General features: G+C 40.0%; 1 long non-coding RNA gene across 5 annotated transcripts in view; it reads left to right on the plus strand.

Annotated features, from left to right (window-relative positions):
• Positions 1-20,479, plus strand: part of LOC142492894 (uncharacterized) — a 45,476-nt gene extending 24,997 nt beyond the window's left edge. For all 5 annotated transcript variants that reach the window (XR_012800927.1, XR_012800930.1, XR_012800929.1 and 2 more), the window contains one exon: positions 19,931-20,479. This is a non-coding gene — a long non-coding RNA (uncharacterized LOC142492894). The remainder of the gene's footprint in view (positions 1-19,930) is intronic.
• Positions 20,480-22,458: the final 1,979 nt, after the last annotated feature.

A 22,458-nucleotide genomic window follows, 5' to 3' on the forward strand; every position in this document is an offset into this window, starting at 1 on the left:
AGGCAAATGCAACGGGGCTTGTCAGAGGTGAGGAGCGGCGCATTCCAGGTATCTGCCAGGTACATACCGGGTATTTGCTCGGATAAAGTGTGTCGGTGCAGTAGTTCTTTTGAAAGCTCCTTGTATTGTCCCCGAATATATTTGTATATAGTTATCATATCCCCTCTTAGATTTTCTAATGTAAATAAATCTAATTTAGCTAGCCTCTCCTTAAAAGTTAGATTGTCCATCCCCTTTATTAATTTGGTGGCTCTTCTCTGCACTCTCTCTAGTTCCATAATGTCTTTTCTTAGGATTGGTGCCCAAAATTGTACTCCATATTCATGGTGTGGTCTTACTAATGCTTTGTAAAGGAGCATAATTATTTTTACTTCCCTTCCATCCATTGCCTGTTTGATGCAAGATAAGATCTTGTTTGCCTGGTCACCAAACCCAAAACCTGGCACATTCTACATGCTCCCTAAAATTCACAAAGAGAGTAACCCTGGGCGCCCTATTATCTCTGGATCTGGCACACTTACCGAGAATATTTCTGGCTGGGTGGAGGGCATTCTAAAACCACTTGTCAGGAACACACCCAGCTATATCCAGGATACCACCGACCTGCTAAACAAACTGAATGCCATTGGCCCCCTCCCAACAGGAACACTACTAGCAACTATGGATGTAGAGTCACTTTATACAAACATGGGATTTCAGCCTGCAGATACTTTCTGGGACCGCAGGAGCCACTCACAGAGACAGTGACTAAATGCCTCGAATTTATTCTAACCCATAACTACTTCACATATGGAAATGAAACATACCTCCATACACCCGGGACCGCTATGGGTACTCGGATGGCGCCACAGTATGCCAATCTGATCTGCGCAAAACTGGAAAGTGACTTTCTTTCCACCTGTCACTTGAAACCCCTTACATACCTTCGCTACATTGATGACATCCTCCTGATTTGGACCTCTGGCGAACAGGACCTCCTACAGTTCTATGACAACTTCAATATGTTCCACCCGACCATCAACCTCAAACTCACCCATTCCCCGGATGAAGTACATTTCCTAGACACCACCATTACTATAAAGAACAACCAACTACAGACTTCTGTATACTGCAAACCTACAGACAGAGCCAGCTATTTGAGGGACAACAGCTTCCACCCGACACACACCAAACATGCAACCATCTACAGTCAAGCAATACGATACAACCGGATATGCTCCGACACAGCAGACAGAGACCAGCGGATTAAAGCCTTGAGATCAGACTTTATAAACCGTGGATATAACCACAGAATTGTAGACCAGCAAATTCACAAAGCCACCAGAATACCAAGAAGTGATCTCCTTGAATACAAACAGGAGACAAGTGACAGGGTACCTTTGGTGGTCACATATAACCCACACCTAGGAGCCCTACGCAAGATCACCAGGAAACTACAACCCATCCTCCATGAAGATACAAGACTGCAACAGGTCTTCCCTGAAGCACCCTTATTATCATACAGACAACCCCATAATCTCAAGAATATTATGGTGAGGAGTAAAGTATTCAGTAGTACAACTGAATGTGGGACAAAACCATGCCAGGACCCAAGATGCAAAACCTGCGCAATGCTCTACACAGCGGACACAATACAAATACCACACAGGAATCGGGAATACAAAATCAGAGGAAGGTTCACCTGTTCCTCCAGCAATGTCGTGTACCTCATCATGTGCATGAAATGCCCAGGGGGCTGCTACTACATAGGTGAGACAGGGCAGGGGCTAAACAAGAGAATGAACCTGCACCGCCACAGCATCACACGCGGAACAAGTGACAGTCCTGTTGGCGAACATTTCTCTGACTCTGGCCATAAGATGAACGATCTGAGGGTTGCCATACTCAAAGGTAATCTTAACACACCGAAAGAGAGATGGTTGCATGAATACAAATTTATGCAACTGTTCGGGACACTTAGCAGTGGCCTAAACAAAGATCGAAATTTTATGAGTCATTACTGACACAAGTGAACTCTCTTCCCATGAGCGCTATAGGCCACGTCTGTACATACTGTGCTATATGTATGCACACACAGCTGTCTCTCACACATACTTATACTCCTTGTTTTTCCTTCCCTATACACCAATAGGGACCACATAGTATCCACACACACTTTTAGTTGTGCTACTAACTCTCACATTTCCACACCCACCCACCCCATTTATATCCACTCCCACTCCACACACAACTTTTGTAAAGCACTGTATATACTGTGGGCTCTCCATTAATTTTTATTCACACTGATACACATACACACTCTTTCATCACTTGCTTTCAGGAACCTTTTGACACCTCCAGCCATAAAACACATCCACACCGGGGGAAGGACCAGCACAGATAACATTCCAATAGACACTGTTTATAGTATAGCTTTTGCTTGCTTCATTCATTGTAACATCGCCGGAAGAAGAGATCAGTGTATCTCGAAAGCTCGCACAAATAAAAGCATTTCGTTAGCCACAGAACGGTATCATCTATTTATTTTTTGATTATTGAAGCTCGGCTAACACGGTACTGATACCTCTACTTTTTTAAAGACTAAAGAGTTTTTTCACTAGAATACAATATCCATTATCCATTGTTAAAGGCCACCCTTTTGATTAGATGTTGTGTTCAGCCTTCTCCCCATTGTATTTAATCTGGTAGTGGTATCCAGGCATATGGAATAATGACTCCTCCTGACCTTCAGATATGGATATAGATTAGGAGCAGTCAGGGGACCGGTGGTTCTCAATCCTACATACATGTCCTGGTCTTGAACTTGCCCAAAGAGGTTGAGTGAGGTCTGTTCATCAGCAGTATCCGCAACCTCACACTATCACTGTTTAAAGTCAGTTATCTATTCTTCATTAGTATACTGTTGCGGCAGATTTTATTCTAACAAATCACCGTTTTGTCCCTGGCTTGTTCCTGGAATGCCACGCTGTTCACCCGGAGCATGCTGCATTCCTTTTGCTTTCCCAGCCACGGGTCATGCCCGGCTGATGCGCGGTTGATGTGTTAATTGATAATGGTTCAGGATTTAATAGGCTGCAATGCTTCGCGTGTCCGCCAGATGGCATAAATTCATGAATTGTAATGCAGTATATATATACAGTATATATACTGTATTACAACAACCCCTATAACCCCTAAGATACACATACAGTACTGTATATGCACATCAATGATACTATAGGCCGGCGGGGGCGAGATGTGTTTGCAGCAGAGAGAGATCCGCTGCTCTCTCTGCGCAAACATCGGCACATTAAAAATTATTTAAAATACATTTTTATTCATAGTGTAGATGTGCAGGGGGTCTCCGGAGCTGAACCGCATTGGTTTCAGGTCCGGGGACCCTCTGCTTTCCGAGATACAGCCCTCTTTATGAGGTGCCGGTATCCCTCTGAATTTAAAGGTCCCGATCACGTGACCACGGCATGTAAACCAAGCAGAGGGATACCGGCACCCCATAAAGGGGCCTGTATCTCGGGAAGCAGGGGGTCCCCGGACCTGAAACCACAGCGGTTCAGCTCCGGAGACCCTCTGCACACCTACAGTATGAATAAAACACACACATCAATAAAGAATCGTTCCTTACCTTTGCGGCTATGTGCTATGGTAACGAAGCAGCATGAATGTATTTTTAATAATATTGTACAGTGAGCAGGGGGTTCCCTGAGCCAGAAATCAAAGCTCAAGGGCCCCCCCCTGCTACTGCACAATATTATTAAAATACAGAAATGCTGCTTCATTACCATAGCTGATAGCCGCTTAGGCAATGAAGGGTTAAGGCAGAATAGCATGTTTATTGGGGACATTTGCCCCCAATAAACATTGCAATAAACAACATACAGTACAGTACACCCCTGTGTATTTAAAATACATAAACAACAATAAATACATTAAATACATATTTTTAATGTGTCTGTTTAACCTCCCTGCCTTGACTGTAATCTATGTAAGGCCCCCTCCCCCTAATGTGTCTGTTACACAGATTACAGTCAAGGCAGGAAAGTTTAAGCCCCCCTCCCCCTAATGTGTCTGTTCAACTTCCCTGCCGTGACTGTAATCTGTGTAAACATCCTCCCCCTAATGTGTCTGTTTAATCTCCCTGGCCTGTGTTTCTGTGAGTGCAGTGTATGTAAATGTGGGGAGGGGGATCCCGTGTAAATATAATGCAGCGCCTCACTGCCAATGGCCCACCCCGTGAGGCCTAACCACCCACACCCACTACCCACTACCCACCTTCCCATGGCCCCTCTGCTGCTGCAAAACAGAGACAAAAATTAAAACATCCAAAGTAATGTCCCCTAACCCCTCAATCACCATAGCGGTTTTTAACCGCTACAGTCATTAAGGGGTTAATCCACCCTCACCCACCACTCGGGATGCCTACATACCCTCCCACACTAACCCCCCACCCCGTGAGGCCTAACCACCCTCACCAACCACCCACAAGGGAGGCCTACCCACATACCGTTGGGGAACCCCCCCCCCAGTACCCACGATAAAAACAATACAGTGACCCACAATAAACATCATTATATTTATTAAATACATTACCCACCCCCTGTGCCCCCCCATAAATACAAGATTTATCCTTTTACAAACAGGGTTCATAACTCAGCCCCACGCGAGTCCCCGGTGGGCTGGCGCGGCACCTGACAGACCTACAGGGTACCAGCAGCCCTTTTCAAACAGGTTCTGGAGGCCTGCTTTTGGGTCCTGCCAGCACCATGGCCCCCAGGTGGTCTCCTTGGGTCACCGTGGGCCATAGTTGGGTCCCCACGGTAGGCCCGCGGATGTCTGGGAGCCCCGGGTCAGACCCACAGGTGTCTGCGGGGCCTCGGGTGGTTCCCACGGGGGTCTGGGGAACTCACGGGTGCTCACTACGGGTCCACGGTGCCCCCACAAAAGTGGGACCACACAGCTTCATCCCCGCAGACTACAGGTCCGCGGTGCCCCCACAGATGTGAGGCCACCGCTTCATCCCCGCATGTGTCACTCGTGGAACCACCAGCCTGATACCCGTGAGATACCCGAGAAAACCACAGGTGGTCTCCAGAGGTCTCACGCGGAACCACGGAACAAACCCTGAATGTAAAAAAAATAAACCTGGCCTATACATTCAATACATACACCCCCCCCCCCAACACCTACAGTACAATAATGTGAAAAATAACTATTATCCAGATATGGATAATAGATTAATTGCCCATTATCAAAAAAATTAACTAGCATATTCAAATAAATAAAGTACTACTGACCTCATCAATAAGAAGTCTCCGTCGCCAGCGACATCCTTGTCTTGCCCACAAAATACATAGCAAATACAAAGCCAATAAATTGCAAGTACATTCAGATATCAATTAACCCCTTAAACACCTTATCAGATAATAACCGCAAAGGTAATTAAAGGGTTAAGCCACACTGGCCCGATACCCACCTTTCACCCATGAATTTGTACAGTGGCTTCATCATGCAACTATATATACAGTATATATATATATATATATATATATATATATATATATATATATATATAAAACCAGGTGTCCCACCAAGGAGACAAAAAACAGCACTTAAGGTATATTGCAAAAGTGTATTTGAAAAAAAGCAGGCACATATAAATTTATATGTGCCTGCTTTTTTTCAAATACACGTTTGCAATATACCTTGAGTGCTGTTTTTTGTCTCCTTGGTGGGACACCTGGTTTCCTGTTATTTTTGTTGAACAAGCACCTATTTCTTTGGAGCCTTTGAAGTGCCTGCTGTTATCTATCTATCTATCTATATATATATATATCTATATATATATATATAGATATATATATATATATATATATATATATATATATATATATCTATATATATATATACACACTGAATATATAGTTGCATGATGAAGCCACTGTACAAATTCATGGTTGAAGGGTACATACAGTATATATATATATACACAGAGATATATATATATATATATATATATATATATATATATACACAGAGATATATATATATATATATATATATATATATATAGATATATATATATAGTATATACACACACATGATGAACCAATATACAAATAAATGTAGAAGGGTTATCAAAACCATACTGTACTACAAATAACACTTCTCCATACAGACACACTACATTACAATGAATTTCCTTTAATAATCCTAACTGATTTTACAATCTAAATCATCAAATGCCAATGAAAAACCTCACATTCCAATCAATACATTGCATTTACATTGTATAAATGATGCATAAAATCTATGCACCATATACATTCTGCAAATGAATGCTAACAATATCATTGCAAGCAAAATACAAATACCTCCAAACAAGTAAACTATTTTAACCAATCAAGTAAACAAAAATCAATTAGCAATCATTATTTACATCCCTAAACAATTGACAGTCCATCCCGAACAATGAAACAATTAACTAATTCACGCCTGGAGCAGAACAATTTAGCAAAAAACGGGGTGGTTCTTTGAAAAATTGTACAATATGTTTGTCCTTGGATAAAATATGGGTGTGTTGTAAAATACTCTTTCTAATGAAGCTGGATGCTGTCGTGTATGTGCTTTTGATGTTAAAGCGATTATCGCATGCCTGTTTCTGTTGTGGTATCAATAATGTTGATCTTTGTATGTTTTTTGCTTTTTCTAAAGCTGAGGTCACATCCTTAGTGCTATACCCTCGTGCCAGAAAACAATCTTTCATTTCATCCATCCGTTTTTGTTATCGGAGAGGTCGTAACTTGGGAGATATTTTTGTCCGTGCGGATCCAAGTTCAAAATATGCTAAAAACCTGTCCTGGTTAAATAAACCTATTGGTGTGTTTAAATGTCGTGGCTGTGTTAATTGCCAATACATGGTGTTGGGAAAAACTTTTCCACATCCTCATCAAGGACATCGGATTAAGATCAAAACATTTTTGAACTGTGACTCAAAATATGTGATATATTTTATTAGGTGTCCATGTGGCCTATATTACATTGGCAAGACGATACGTATGCTGAAGGAACGGCTGAGTCTTCATCGTTCAGCAATCAGGAATACTTTAGCAGATGCGGATAACAAGGAAGATTTAACACAGCAACCAGTGGCTCGTCACTTTAAGGAGATGAAACACAGCCTCGCGACCTTGAGGTGTATGCCAATTGCACAGGTCAAGGCACCATCCAGAGGAGGAGATCGCAAGAGATCCCTATTGCAACTTGAAGCAAGAACAATCTATAATTTGGACACATTAAGTCCTCGTGGGTTAAACGAGGAATTTCAATTGAGTTGCTTTTTATAACAAATTTGTCCAGATAGTTCTCATCTGTAATAGGTGACTTTTCGTCCCCAGGATTGGAGTCTATCTCATCTGCTATCCGGACTATGTCTGTGCATACAATTCGTTTGCTTACCACCAATAAGTTTCTTACTGATTATCCTTGATGATCTGATGGATATGTTTCTAGTACTGGCGGACGCACTCTTTATGCCATCTACCATTCATGTTTTTGATTCCACACTACAGGTTTTCTGATTATCAGTTCATGACATAACATGTTCTATGTTTATTAATGATTCAGCATGTCCATTAAGTTCTACCAGATAGACCTGAAATACTTTTTATACACTACCGACACACTTTATTAAAGTGTGGCCGGTACCGCAAGCCGGGATATTTCCCGGCTTGCTTGTGGCTGCCCCTCGTCGTGCCGCGCGTCATAGACGCGCGGTCACGCGTCTTCGGGAGCCTGCGCCCCCTGCACGCGCGTCCAGGGCTCCTCGAGGGAGCCCTGGTGTCCCGCGATCTGCGGGACGGCGGCAGGGGGTTCCGGGGGACCCGGCGGACCCGGTAGCGGTAGGGAGAGCGCCCCGATCGGAGGGCGCTCTTCCGCTGCTTCGGCGCGCGCCCGTCACACTCGGGCGCGCGCCAGGCTACTGCTGCGGCCAAGAACGGGCAAATGCTCGAATAAACTTGGCCGCAGCAGTACGTCAAGTCGGTATTTTTGGAAATTCATTGTTATATACTGACTTTATCTATGTGTATTGAGTGACAGCTAATGACTGCCATTGCGGTGTGTGGTCATGCTACAGCTGTTATTGTTCGATGCACTCTTAGTTCTATGTGTTTTAGTTTGATAACAAAATACCTATTTCCAATATGACAAATTATAGACAAACGTATGATTTATTTTGATGGTTAGTATAAGTTGCAGTAATGATGTGTGTTATTTTAGTTATTTATTATAAATCTTTTGGTAAGTACACATCATTATATATGTTCACATTTAGTATGTTTTCTCACTTTGATATTGGGTGTTTTAATTTTAAGTGCTGCATATGGTAATCTATTTAGACTCCCATAATGTTATTCATTAATTTGATATAGTTATTTATTTCATTAGTTGGTGTGTCCTGCTTGCTCCTTATAGCTAGAGACCATTGTCATTTCATATATGTAGTCTTTAGATGTGTAGTGTTATTTGACTTGTTTCTTAGACTAGCAGCACTGCTAATTAACCATTTACTGGTGTATGTGCAGCACATGCGTTTTATATATCAGGAAGTAAACAGGAGCTTCAGAGAAGGCTGATACACTGACAGGACACAGGGGTTTAACATTATGGATGTGATTTTTGTTTTAATCAATTTATATGCTGCACCTGTTGATTTTGGGGTTTCTGGGGGTATTCATATGTGTTCTTAGTTCACTCTGTTAATCATCACCTTGACAAAGGTCCCGTTTGAGGACCGAAACGTTGGATATGATGTTTTGTTGAATAATACAGGATTTTTGATATTCATTTGGAGTGCTGCCTCTGATATTCGTCCACGTGCGGTATCGTATTGCCTATTTATTTGTACAGGATTTGCACCCAATTTTTCTATTCAGACGGAGAGTGCCTATGGTTCTTTATTACCTGATATATATATATATATATATATATATGTAGAGGTATCAGTACCGTGTTAGCCGAGCTTCAATAATCAAAAAATAAATAGATGATACCGTTCTGTGGCTAACGAAATGCTTTTATTTGTGCGAGCTTTCGAGATAAACAAAAAGGGAGGGATGAGGGAGTGATCGACTAAACCATACTAATTGTGTAGAATATGTAATAATAGTGATAAATTCAATTGATAATAAAGTGTAGGTGCAACTGTGAACTGAAGTGAATCAGAAAAAGTGGGGGGTACAGGGATCTGTACTCCAAAGGGAATTCACTTAAATGCACACTACCTATATTTAAAATGTAACCTTTAATATAAAGTCCTTAAAACATATATTAGCAACAGAAAAAATGTGACAATGTTTAAAAATAAATTAAATAAGATAACTCGTACAAACAAGCAGTCTCATGTGCTTAAATGCTCCAGTATATCATTAAAACTGGAGAATAGGAGGCTGCTGGGATGCAAACAGCCGGAGTGAGCGATTAAGCCCACCACTTCACAGGTTAGCTTGATAGAGTAGTGTATATCGTAGTGGCTATTAGTATCGTTTGTTACCACTTAATAGTGGCAGTATAACCTCCTAATCAGGTCTTAGACCGCTCCAGGAAGCTTTGCCTCACCACTACCCTAATTTTTATATATGGCTAACCTAGTGAACGGCTGACAAGTACTGTATTAAAATAGCCCCATGAAGGGGGCTGACATCATCAACACGCGTCCAACGCGCATTTCCCTCCTACTACGGAGCTTCCTTAGGGACAAAATTTGCATGAGGGATGAACCGAACGCTATTTAAACCCTGTGGTCCCCATAGTAACGTAATTGGCGTCCAGCTACTACGCATGCGCAATAGAGCGTAAGCGCAAGTACTGAAAAACATAACAAACCAACCTTTCAGCACTGATTGGCAGGGTGCTTATTGTTAAACCTCCCCAGCTGTAGCGGAAGGGTTACCCGGACTCTTACATATGTCTAATATTGCTCACTTGTCAGAGCGTAGCACACGGGACTGATGCGCATGCGCAGAGTGCCGTGCTTACCCACTGAGACTGTCAGGGGACGCTTGCGTAATATAGGCAGCTAATTAAAGCTAGCACGGATGCGTGACTACATAGACATTTACACTCTAACACTGATGGAGCAATAAAGGACTCGAGATGGCTTTTTTGCGGTATCAATGCGCATGTGTGGGCAGAGTTGTTATAGGTCTCATGCCCACATGTTGATGCGCATGTACAGACAAAGATAAATAATTAGCCTAATTGCTCAGCATCCTCAGTGCCAGATATATAGAGAGTAGAGGCAATAATGGCACCCCAGAGTTGATCATGAAATATGTACAGTAGTTATCCCTAATTTAAGTGCAGAGACATCATAAAATACAGTATTAATTTTAATAATAAATAAATTAAACAGAAACACACACTTTTTGAAAAGATCAAATTTATCATACTGAATTATGTGTGTGGATCCATAGCACATTTATTATGAACCCAGTGCAATAAATAAATATGCTGGGTGCATAATTAGGTAATATAGTCACTAGTTTGGGTGAATAAATGAACATTAATCATGTTAGTTTGTAAAGTACCACGCGGCAGACGTATACAGATGGTCAGATAAAAGGGGTAAAGGTAAATCCTTCATTAAGTCCGTAAGGACTCCTTGTCCTCAGTTTGTAGATCCACTCAACTTCAATTCTCAAGAGTATCTGATCAACATTACCCCCTCGTGCTGGGCACTTAAGCTGATAAATGCCCATGAATTTTAAGCAGTCAACATCTCCATCATGGAACTGTGTAACGTGTCTCGCCACTGGCGTTTCGGCCGAGTGTTTCACAGAATTTACATGCTCAAGTATACGTCTGCGTAGTTGTCTTGTGGTCTTACCGACGTACCTCTTCCCACATTTACATGTGAGAAGATATATAACATTAGTGGTACGACAATTAATAAAACTGTCTATGTTATACTGCTGTGTGCTATCATTATTCTCAAAAGTCTTGGCTAGAGTCACATATTTGCAAGCCTTACAGCCCAGACATCGATGCATCCCTTTGATGGGGCTAAGCCATGTTTCCACTCTGTCACGCTGATGGTGACTATGCACCAATCTATCATGTAAATTTTTAGATCTCCTGCTGGTGATTGTAGGTCTCTGGCCAATCACCTTCACTAGATCAACATCTGATGAAAGCAGGTGCCAGTGTCGGGCAAAAATTCTTTATATAGCCCACCACCGTTTGTTATATGTGCCGATGCATCTGATAATGTTATCTTTGCTATTAGATGTATTGGAGGATAGGAGAGAGTCTCTATCACTATGAAGTGCTCTGTGATAGGCCCTATTTAGTGTTTTGATTTTATACCCACTATTCAAGAAACGTTCTCGTAGTTCCTTAGATTGAGTGATGAATTGCTGAATTGTAGAGCAATTCCTGCATAAGCGGAGATATTGCCCAGTGGGGATGCCAGAGATGAGACTAGGCGGATGTTGGCTTTGTGGCAATAACAAACTGTTAGTAGCGGTACTCTTCCTGTATACTTTAGTTTGAATATTGCGGTCGCTATCCACATAGATGTTCAGATCCAGGAAGGTAATGGATGTGGTGCTAAAAACAGTTGTTAGTCTCAGGTTCAGTGTATTATTATTAAGATGTTTCACGAACCGAAGTAGAAGATTTTGAGGGCCATCCCATAATAATAGGATATCATCTATGTATCTTATCCATAGTAAGATATTGTCAGTATACATAGATAACTCCTCATTAAATACATGGACAAATTCCCACCAGCCCAGGTACAGATTGGCATATGTGGGAGCACATGCTGTTCCCATTGCTGTACCCTGGGTCTGGTGGTAATATATCCCGTCGAGCACAAAATAGTTGTGGGTAAGGACAAAGCGCAGTAGGTCCAAAACAAAATCATTATGTTTGTTAAATCTGCAGTCCCTTGATTTGAGAAAATGATTCACAGCTCCCAGGCCATTCTCGTGAATAATTGAAGTGTATAGAGATTCAACATCTAAGCTCACGAGAATGGTCTCTGGGGATATATTTATACCGTTCAGTTTTTAAGGGTGTCCTTTGTATCTTGCACATATGACGGGAGACTAATAACAAAATCCCTTAGGACTTTGTCCAGGTAGATACTGCTCCCCTCAGATAAACAGCTATTGCCTGAGATGATAGGACGTCCCGGAGGGGATTGTAGTCTTTTATGTACCCTCATCATTTAACCTACCCTAATAGACCATGTTCTAACAGTCCCGGACAGGCGGCGGAGCCCCGGAGTAAGCCGTTTGTCACAATATATATATATATATATATATATATATATATATATATATATATATAAAATTAATAGACAATACTGTTCTGTGGCTATGAAATGCTTTAATTTGTGCGAGCTTTCGAGATACACTGATCTCTTCTTCCGGCGTTGGTACATTGAATAAACCAGGCAAGGTTTAACTTTAAAACAGTGCATATACTGTAGGAATGTTATCTTTGACTGAAACCTAACACATCCCCTGTGTAGTAGGCGATTTATGAATAGAGGTGTTAAATAGTCCCTGAATGTTAGGGATGTAAGAGAGTGTGTGTGTATTTATGTAAATATAAATTTGTAAAGAGCCCACAGTTTGTACAGCGCTTCACAAAAGGTGTGTGTGGAGTGGGAGTGTATTTCAATGGTGTGGGTAGGTGTGGAAATGTAAGAGGCTGTAGCATTACAAAAAAAGTGTGTAAGTGAACAAATAAAAGTGTTCAACTCAATTATAACCATAAAGTGATATGACCAATCATTGGTGATAATTACCCAATCAGTACCATTAGTGTTTTAACACACAGTGACAAATTGAAAGGTATACGTAACCGTGTAAAGGCGTCTGCAGCTGATGATATTAGAGGGTGGCTCAGCACCCTCAATGCACTAGGAAAACAACAAAAAAACACAGCGCAAAGACGCAAATAGTGAAGTAAGTCAAAATTAAATTAATAAATTGTAAAAAGTAAGTATTCTGCGTACATCAATATAAAAGATAATTCACATTGTATGGTTTAAACACGGAGTTTACCACACGCCACACAGGAAACTGCAGACAGGATCGAATCACTCTGTTGGATCTCCCAGGCTGTTCCGAATGCTGTTTGTCCTCCTTACGACTGATGGCTCACCGCTCAATCAAACAGTCCCATGGTATACAGCTCGTTAGGGAAGAATTGTCCGTTCCAGCAAATAATGTAATCACCGCGCATACAGTGTATTTGCCTTTTAGGCGCCGCAGTCCAAAGTTACACCCAACAGAATGATAGTATGTACGCAGGGAGGAATCACACTAACAGGAAGTGGTCACGATCCATCGTGTCTCTACTGACGGGAAACCAGTACCCCGCATTGAGTGACGTGAGGAGAAGTGACTCACCGGATCTGCTACCAGGGGTATTGGGATATACCTGGAACATCGGTTATGAGGCAACTTAATTGACAAGTCACTACTAACAATTGACAGTCCAAGACTATCAGGACTATCAATTGTTAGTAGTGACTTGGAACATAACCGATACAATGTGAATTATCTTTTATGTTGATGTACGCAGAATACTTACCTTTTACAATTTATTAATATAATTTTGACTTACTAAAAGTGTGTGTAGCTACTATGTGGTTCCTATTTGTATATAGGGATGGAATCACGTAGAGTATTTGTATGTGTAAGAGACAGCTGTGTGTGCATACATATAGCACAGTATGTATAAACATGGCCTGTAGCACTCATGGGAAGAGAGTTCTCTCGTGTCAGTAGTGACTCATAAAATGTCAGTCTCAGTTTAGGCCATCGCTAAGTGTCCCGAACAGTTGCATAAATTTGTATTCATGCAACGTCTCTCTTTCGGTGTTCTAAGATTACCTTTGAATATGGTCACCTTCAAATCGTTCATCTTATGGCCAGTCAGAGAAATGTTCGCCGACAGGACTGTCTCTTGTTCCGTGTGTGATGCTGTGGCGATGCAGATTCATTCTCTTGTTTAGCCCCTGTCCCGTCTCACCTATGCAGTAGCTGCCCCCTGGGCATTTCATGCACATGATGAGGACATGATTTTGCTGGAGGAGCAGGTGAACCTTCCTCTGATTTTATACTCCAGATTCCTGTGTGGTATTTGTATTGTACCTGCTGTGTGGAGCATTGCACAGGTTTTGCATCTTGTGTCCTGGCATGGTCTTGTCCCACATTAAGTTGTACTGTTGAATACTTTACTCCTCATCGTCATTTTCTTGAGATTATGAAGTTGTCTGTATGATAATAAGTGTGTTTCAGGGAAGACCTGTTGCAGTCTTGTATCTTCCTGGAGAATGGGTTGGAGTTCCCTGGTGATCTTGCGTAGGGCTTCTAGGTGTGGGTTATATGTGACCACCAAAGGTACCCTGTCACTTGTCTCTTTCTGTCTGTATTCAAGGAGATCACATCTTGGTTTTCTGGTGGCTTTGTGGATTTGCTGGTCTACAATTCTGTGGTTATATCCACAGTTTATGAAATCCGATCTCAAGGCTGTAATCTGCTGTGTCGGAACATATCCAGTTGTATCGTATGGCTTGGCTGTAGATGGTTGCATGCTTAGTGTGTGTCAGATGGAAGCTGTTGTCCCTCAAATAGCTGGCTCTTTCTGTAGGTTTGCGGTATACAGAAATCTGTAGTTGGTTGTTCTTTATAGTAATGGTGGTGTCTAGGAAATATACTTCATCTAGGGAATGGGTGAGTTTGAGGTTGATGGTTGGGTGGAACATACTGTATTGAAGTTCTCATGGACCTGTAGGAAGTCCTGTTCACCAGAGGTCCAAATCAGGAGGATGTCATCGATGTAGCAAAGGTATGCAAGGGGTTTCAAGTGACAGGTGGAAAGAAAGTAACTTTCTGGTTTTGCGCAGGACAGATTGGCATACTGTGGCGCCATCCGAGTGCCCATAGCAGTTCCGGTTGTCTGGGGGTATGTGTCATTTCCCAAATGTGAAGTAGTTATGTGTCAGAATAAATTCGATGCATTTAGTCACTGTCTCCATTGATTAAATGTCCCAGTCCCGTGGGCCTGAAGCTGGAGAATTTAAACATGGCGGGGATACCATACCGGGGCCTGTAACTCGGGAAGCAGGGGTTCCCCGACCTGAAATTAATGCGATTCAGCTCCGGAAACCCCCTGCTTCAAATACTATGTTATTTAAAAAGATAACATCCGCACAATCACCTGTCAGAGGACTACAGGGAGTGACTGATTCAGTCTCACTCTTACAGACAGGTGCAGCCCGGTAGGATTCACACCGCACGAGTCCCATTCAGAAGGAGGTACCCCTGATGTGTTAATCCTGATGGACCATTACAGCCTGCTATGGACTGTCCCTAGAGGGTCCTTGCTTTTGTATACTATGTTCTTTCCCATGCCCGCGGGAGCTGATAGATAGAAAAGACTGCATCGGTATGATTTTTCTCATATCTATCACTGTATTTGCTTCTGTAATTGGGCAGAAATTATATTATTAAAACTCTTAATGAAATCTGCACTCTATTATATTAAAAATATGCTTATTAAACACATAAAAATAGTATTAAATTGTGTTTACCTTTGTCTTTGAATACTATTCTTTTGTGCCATATATTCATTCACTTAGATGTAACTGATGTACAGTATGTCTGACCACCTTATGACAGTAGTAAGCTGACCAGTTATACTGTATTTCAAGCCCTCCCATTTTTCCAGTTCCCCCCCAATTTACAACTTCTGTGCCCTGTAAAATATGCCAACCTCATTAAGTGTCATTTTATACAGCTAAATGTAAGATAATAATGCAAAAAAGTCAAATTGATGTGAATCATGTAATATATTTAATAAGTGGCAGCAAAACCAATGCTTCACATACGAGCTGGGTTGCCGTCTTCTACTGAAGGGCAACCGGGAGAAAATGTAAAAAAAAATTCTCTTACAACGGCGTCCCCCGATATCCTGTGGCAATTCCCCCTCCAACTGCAGTGGACATGTCGCTATGCGATGTCGCGTTGCCATGCCTACATGATGCCGTGATTGCTATGACATCACATAGCGACCCGTTACCTTGGCAACACAGCGTCATTTGACATTGCGCAGCTATGTTCACTGCAGTTGGAGGAGGAATTGCAGGAGAATGCCGGAGATGCCGCCGCAGCCCGCTGCCAGCCGGAGATTGACAGGCTAAACCCGAAGCCCGGAGGTAATTGCCCGAAACCCCGAGTCTCCAGGTCAAACCCGGAGAGGTGGCAACCCTGCATATGTGCCAAAATATAAACAATACAATTACAGGTTGGAGAGCAAAGTATATAAAGAACAATGTGGATCATTGCAGATATTAAAATACAGTTGGTTTAAAGATTTTTAAATGGCAAATGTTTGATTTTATCGGCAATGACTTCCCTCTCTCTTTTTATACACCCTCTAGAAACTTGCCAGTAATATTAACTCTTAGACCAACTATAACAGGGACTTATCCCTGTTTAAATAAAGCAGCCTCAGAGCTCTGAGAATCCAGAAGAGAGACAGTTGATTGCAGGCTCTCAATTAACTAGTCTCCACCTGGACTAATGAGAGCTCTGTAAAAAGCCTCATGTGAGACACAGGAGAGGGATTTCTTAGCTCACAATAGGGCTGACACATGAAAGTAGAGAAGCCTGCACACAAACACTGTCTTGAGCACAAAGGTGTGCTGAGATCAAGACACTCACAGACCTATATTTCCTGGATATAGAGGACCCAGGAACCTGCCAGAGACTGACATAGAGGGCAACCTGCTTAAGGTACTTCCTAAGACTTTGGGGTGAGAGGCTACTAATGGGAATATCCCTCCAGTCCCTTACAAAGGAATAGGAGTTTGTTATTTTGTTGTTTTTGTATTTTGCCTAGATAAAGTAACAGGCTCAATAAAGCCAAGATATAATTTCACCCAAATCAGTCTCCACTATAGAGCATGTACCTCTGCACACATCTCTTACACCAACTTTGCAAGATCTCCCTATATATTCTAATGAAATAACCTTTGGCAAGTACAGTTCTTAATGTATCAATTAAACAACAAAGTTTTGATCAGAATCACATTAGAAAAAAATATTTGTATGCTTTTATGGCATCGGTTTTAAATCAGAAGTTGGATGTATCCGCCTTGTGGTATAGTAACAAGAAACTAATTATGGCCCATACTTACCAAGCATTGCTACTCCATATGACAGCTTCCAGTGCAGGAAGACACCTTACAGGCAATTCAGGTGAGTGATCTGTAAGATGACTTCCGATGCTGTACAGTGTGTTATGGAAAAGCACAGATAAGTAAATAGACAGTATACCATTTATGAAGTCATCTATTCCCTTTTCTCACAAAGAAAGGTGACTTTTCTGTTTATTGGAAGCATTTATTACATTTACAATCTTTTATTGTACATTTTCTTTTGTGTTCGTGTTTCAACATACTAATAATGCTGGTAATTAGTTACGGAAATAACTGCTCTCTAGATTTAAACAATAGCTGAGTTACAGCTGGAAAGATATAGAAAGAAGCCTTAATGTGAACCAGAAAAAAAATATTCTCATGCTCTAGCTGCCCCGTCATATGTCATGACATGTGGCAGGTTGACTGCTCATTAATTCTATTTATATCAGTATGATAATACACCCCACTGAGTACACATGTGTTAAAATATTCATAGATTATGGTTAGAAAAGGCAGATATAGATTTAATGCCAAAAGAATGCTATTGTTAAAATACAAAGTAAACAAAATCTTATTTTCTATCATACAGTATGTTCATTGTTCTGTGTATCTTTGCATTTGCAATTTCATATCGAAATGCATTTCGAGAAAGTTGAACTGAACAGATTCTGAAAATACGGCAGTAAAATGTGACAGACTGTGCAGAAAAAAAATCTAGTGCTTCTATTACTAACACATTTATTTTAAAATAGTTTAGGATAAGGAATTATTGGTCTTTTTTATCCAATACATGTATTAAATGGAATCAATAAGTCACAATACATCATTCATCTCTCTCTTGCTTTGATATCTATGTAAGGTAAAAAAAAGTTTAATTGCATATATGTATTGCTATTAAAAGCTTAGAATTACCATTCTTAAAAACAGGAGCAAAGCTTCTGTAAATGAAATTGTAAATGTTTGTTTATGCTGCATATCTTTTTTCAGAATCAACTATCTTATAATATATGATGTTCCCCAGGTTGCTGTGTAAACTGGCTTTTTTAATTTTACATGTTAAATAATAGTATATCTGTTGATAAAACTCTATTGATCTGAGTGAAAAATTAGAGTGAAAGTTTTATATACTCCCATACCGTATTGTGCTCTAAATACTTTACTTTATCCAGCCCTTACTGCCATCTGGTTTTCTAATACAACTGGAATGATTGATCTGTCTATAAACAACTTAAGCTTCCTGATTCATTAAGTGGAAATTGTTTCATCACTCCATTAGTTCTTACAGCTACCAACTGTAGTATGTGAGCTTTGTCAGCTAACTTCATCACAATTTAAGTTACATTTTTAAAATTCAGAAAACAGCGTTATTTTTTTTTACTCTATATCACTTACTTTTGTACTTGTTGCCTCAGTATCTGAATCAAAGTACTTTTTTTTCTAACTTCTAGAAATGTTGATGCATTAAAAAAAAAAAGACCCTTGATTTTTTATCTGTGATAATCCCTTGGGATACAGGGACAAAGGACAACCATTTTTGGAAAATAATGCACCAAGAAACTGGCATCAAAAGCTTTACCATCAATCTAATGTCAACTTTCTTATATAACTTCCTGTTTGTAATGACCTCTCTAATGAGTTTGTCTTCATATTGTAGTCCATTTTAATATTCTTTTCATTTGCAAGTATTTTGATGCTTCGTAATAGGAATAAGAGGGGAGGAACTGATCTTAAAATGAACCTTAGAAAATCACAATAAAATTAATAAATGTTAGCGGAAATCAGAGACCTTAACCAAACCCTGAGAGAGCAAGGATGGAATTCATCAAACCTTTTCTCCTGTTCACTTACCTGCACGATTAATTATTCAGATTTGAACTCTTTCTGATAATAAAAATGCAACCTGTCCAAGCCTTAAAAGAGTTTCACAATGTGAAGAGTTTGAGTTGGTAAAAAAAAATATGAGTAGAAAGATAAAAAATTAGGGGGGTAAGGTTGTGTCATTATTTACATTTCTCCAGACATCAGAACACTGCCTACAAAATATTCCATATTCCCTGTCATGTAAAAAATATATTACAAAATATTTTTTCAATATTTTATTTTTTCTTTTAAAACGGGCTACATTGGTCCCAATAAATTAAAATGTTCTGGATTGTGCAGAGGCAGAATCTTCCTCACTACTATATGTATACCACATCAGCGGGTATTTAGCAAAGTTTTCCAGCTTCAAAACCGCACAATGTTTATCAGAGAAATAATGTATATTTTATATGTTATTAGTGGCTGTTTTATTCTTTAAAAAAATATGTGTATGGCCATTACCCCAATTTTACACCATATTTGCAGAATGCAACATTTATAAACAGACCCCACTGTCTTAAGAGTACTACATATGATTCTGAATACCCACTTTCTAGATTGCGCCAATGCAATGCATATTGCTCATTTCAATTACTGTATGAACAATGATTCTTCAGAAATTCCCCCAGAAAATGCCTACATACTGTATTGTAGGTTTGAAAATGCACTTGTTATGCCCTTCATTAACGGCTTTGCTTTTTAAACCAAAGCACTGTTGTCGTGTTGCGTTTTGTTTGAGTTTTGTTATTCAATTTAATGTGATACAAATATTTTCATTAGAGAACTTAACATATTGGAAAGGTTAAAGTAGTTTTTTCTTTTGTGCTGTCATTTTTACCCCTTTTGTAGGGCTGAGCATATGGCAGCCACCCTCTCTGGATTCTCAAACAACAGGAGGGACCTGATTTCGATTCCTACATCCTGTCATCAGTGAATCCCATGATATTTTGTTTTTGCAGAGCTAGAGATGTGATTTGTGTTTGCCATAAGGACAGAGCTTAATGTGATGCAATTTTTATTACGAGTCTTTTAGCAGTTAATTAAACATGGTATAAATCATGTATCTGTAAAGTAAGATAAATATGGTGAACTTAATGTAATCAGGAATAGTCACCATTGTCAGAGTGTGAATCACTATTCTGAAGATTACCCTTTTTGAAACTCTAGAGTTTTGAGCTGGCTTTGTTGGTTTAATCCTTCTGTCTGCTTTGTGCAACATGAAACCCTTTGCTGTCATCTTTATCCAAAATTCAGCCAAAACTTCCTCAGCTTTCACCCAGTCATTTAAATCAGCATTCACGATGTTCAGGGAAAAAAGATCAAGCCTTTCAACAAACCACAAGGATTCTCTTTACCACCTGGGATGCGGGCTTCATGTTTAATAAATATTTAATTTCATTTTAGTATGAAATGTTGTCTTGTGTGTTAAGGGCTACTCGGGGTAGAGTGTTCCATCATTGCAGTCAGTAAGGTTTATAACCGTAACAAAAGGATTTCTTTTTTTTTCATGCTCTTCTAGGGAGCCTTGTTAAGCTTGAGTAATTACAGGAACACAAGAAAGATCAAAGCCACTCAAAATGCTGCTATAAAGGATCATCCAATTCTGTTCAAAAGTACTTAGCAATCAATGGATTTATAGTCTTTGTATCATTGCCATCTTAATAAAAAATCTCTTGACATTTTATGTTAATTCGATTAATTACAGTTAAACCCTCAATTCAAAATTATTTATCCCCTGCGATCACATTTTCAATATTCTTTATATAAAAAAAAATGACATTGGAAGAATAATGATCAAAAGGTTAATTTTGTAGCACAACATTGCTGAGTACATGGATGTTCACATTTTTGGAATCTGATTGACAAAGAATTGGCTATCTATTACAAAATAGATAATTGTTTGTTAATAGTCTGATAAAGTGGCAAATTGTATTGCTTGTGTTGACAACGCGTACCATGTTTGCCATCTGTAGTACACAGGAATCTATTCAAGTAAACTTTTATCCGATTTACCAAGCATAATGCATCATTAAAATATGTGAATCATACAATAGTTTCCGGCATCCATTCTAAAAGTTAATTCTGCAATTACACCTTGACTCAAACCTCACTCAATGAATTCCTTAACCCATTGGGTAACATTTTATTAACAAGGCCATTCGATCCCTTGGCACGGATCTCCCCACTAATATCACTGAAAAGAAAGACCTCTTCCTCTTCTGTTCTCATTAGTCTGCACCTAACCAGGGGCCAGATTTAAAATGCCACTCCCATGCTGTGAATGGTGGTGCTGTTCTGGGAATGTAGTTAGGGACTATGGGCCTTACTCTATATTGTCTGAAGTTGTTGTCCAGACTATTTTCAGACAAAAATCTCCATTAACGGAATTTTCCATCTGAGAACGTCCAAAAAGGCCAAATGTGCATAAAGATGCTTGTGCCAATTCCAGAAAGGTTGTATGTACAATACTAAGGGATCTATGCACAAACACAGAGGAAAGTGTTTTTTTACACACTCCTACATCTTTTGCATCATACAGTATGTTTGACAGTTTCTGACATCTTGCGCAGAATACTAGACATACAGTACACCCCTTTAAATCTAGCAGAATATTTGGTGCATAAAATATGAAAAAGGAAAAAAGTATGACCCACAGGGATTCAACATTTTATACATTTTTTTCAAATTTAAACTGTTAATATGCAACTGCTTCCCAAGTCATCCTCCTGACAGCCCCCAAGTCGCAAGCTGGAACAGACGGGGTAAAATTGGAGCTATGTAATTTGATACATTGCTTGAGATTCACTAGTATGATTTAACTCACTGCGATCCTGTGCTTACTCCTAGTGACTTGAATGCTAGTTAATGCAGGATCTCAGTGTGTTCAGTCAATTGAATCTCCCTGTATTGACACAGGATGAAAATGCATCCATTTCCCCCCAAATGGCCTTGATACATAGAGCACTAAGTTTGTTTAATAATTAATTTCAGACAGGACCGTGATTAGGAAAAGTGTCAACTAAAGCTGTGTTTCCATTATCTTTCACGTAAATGATTATACTGTGTCTATTATAATTATAAAATAAATATATATTAACAATCACAACATGATTTACTGCCAAAAAAACGACATTTAACACATGTACCAATTCAGATATGGGGTACTGCCAGGATATGCCACCTTTCCTGATTCCCCAGCTGGACTGAGATCAGCTACAATATTTGACATACAGGGTGAACCAGTAAACGTTGAGTCACTTATGCTATAATGACGCCTATGTTAAAAAGCTTCTGAGTGGAGACAGAAATGCAATACAAATATTTGAATCTATTGTGTGCTAGCTTGAACATCTCTTTTCAGGTTCTTACTGTAAGTG

Source organism: Ascaphus truei, chromosome 4 (genome assembly GCF_040206685.1).
Source record: "Ascaphus truei isolate aAscTru1 chromosome 4, aAscTru1.hap1, whole genome shotgun sequence".
Classification (NCBI taxonomy): domain Eukaryota; kingdom Metazoa; phylum Chordata; class Amphibia; order Anura; family Ascaphidae; genus Ascaphus; species Ascaphus truei.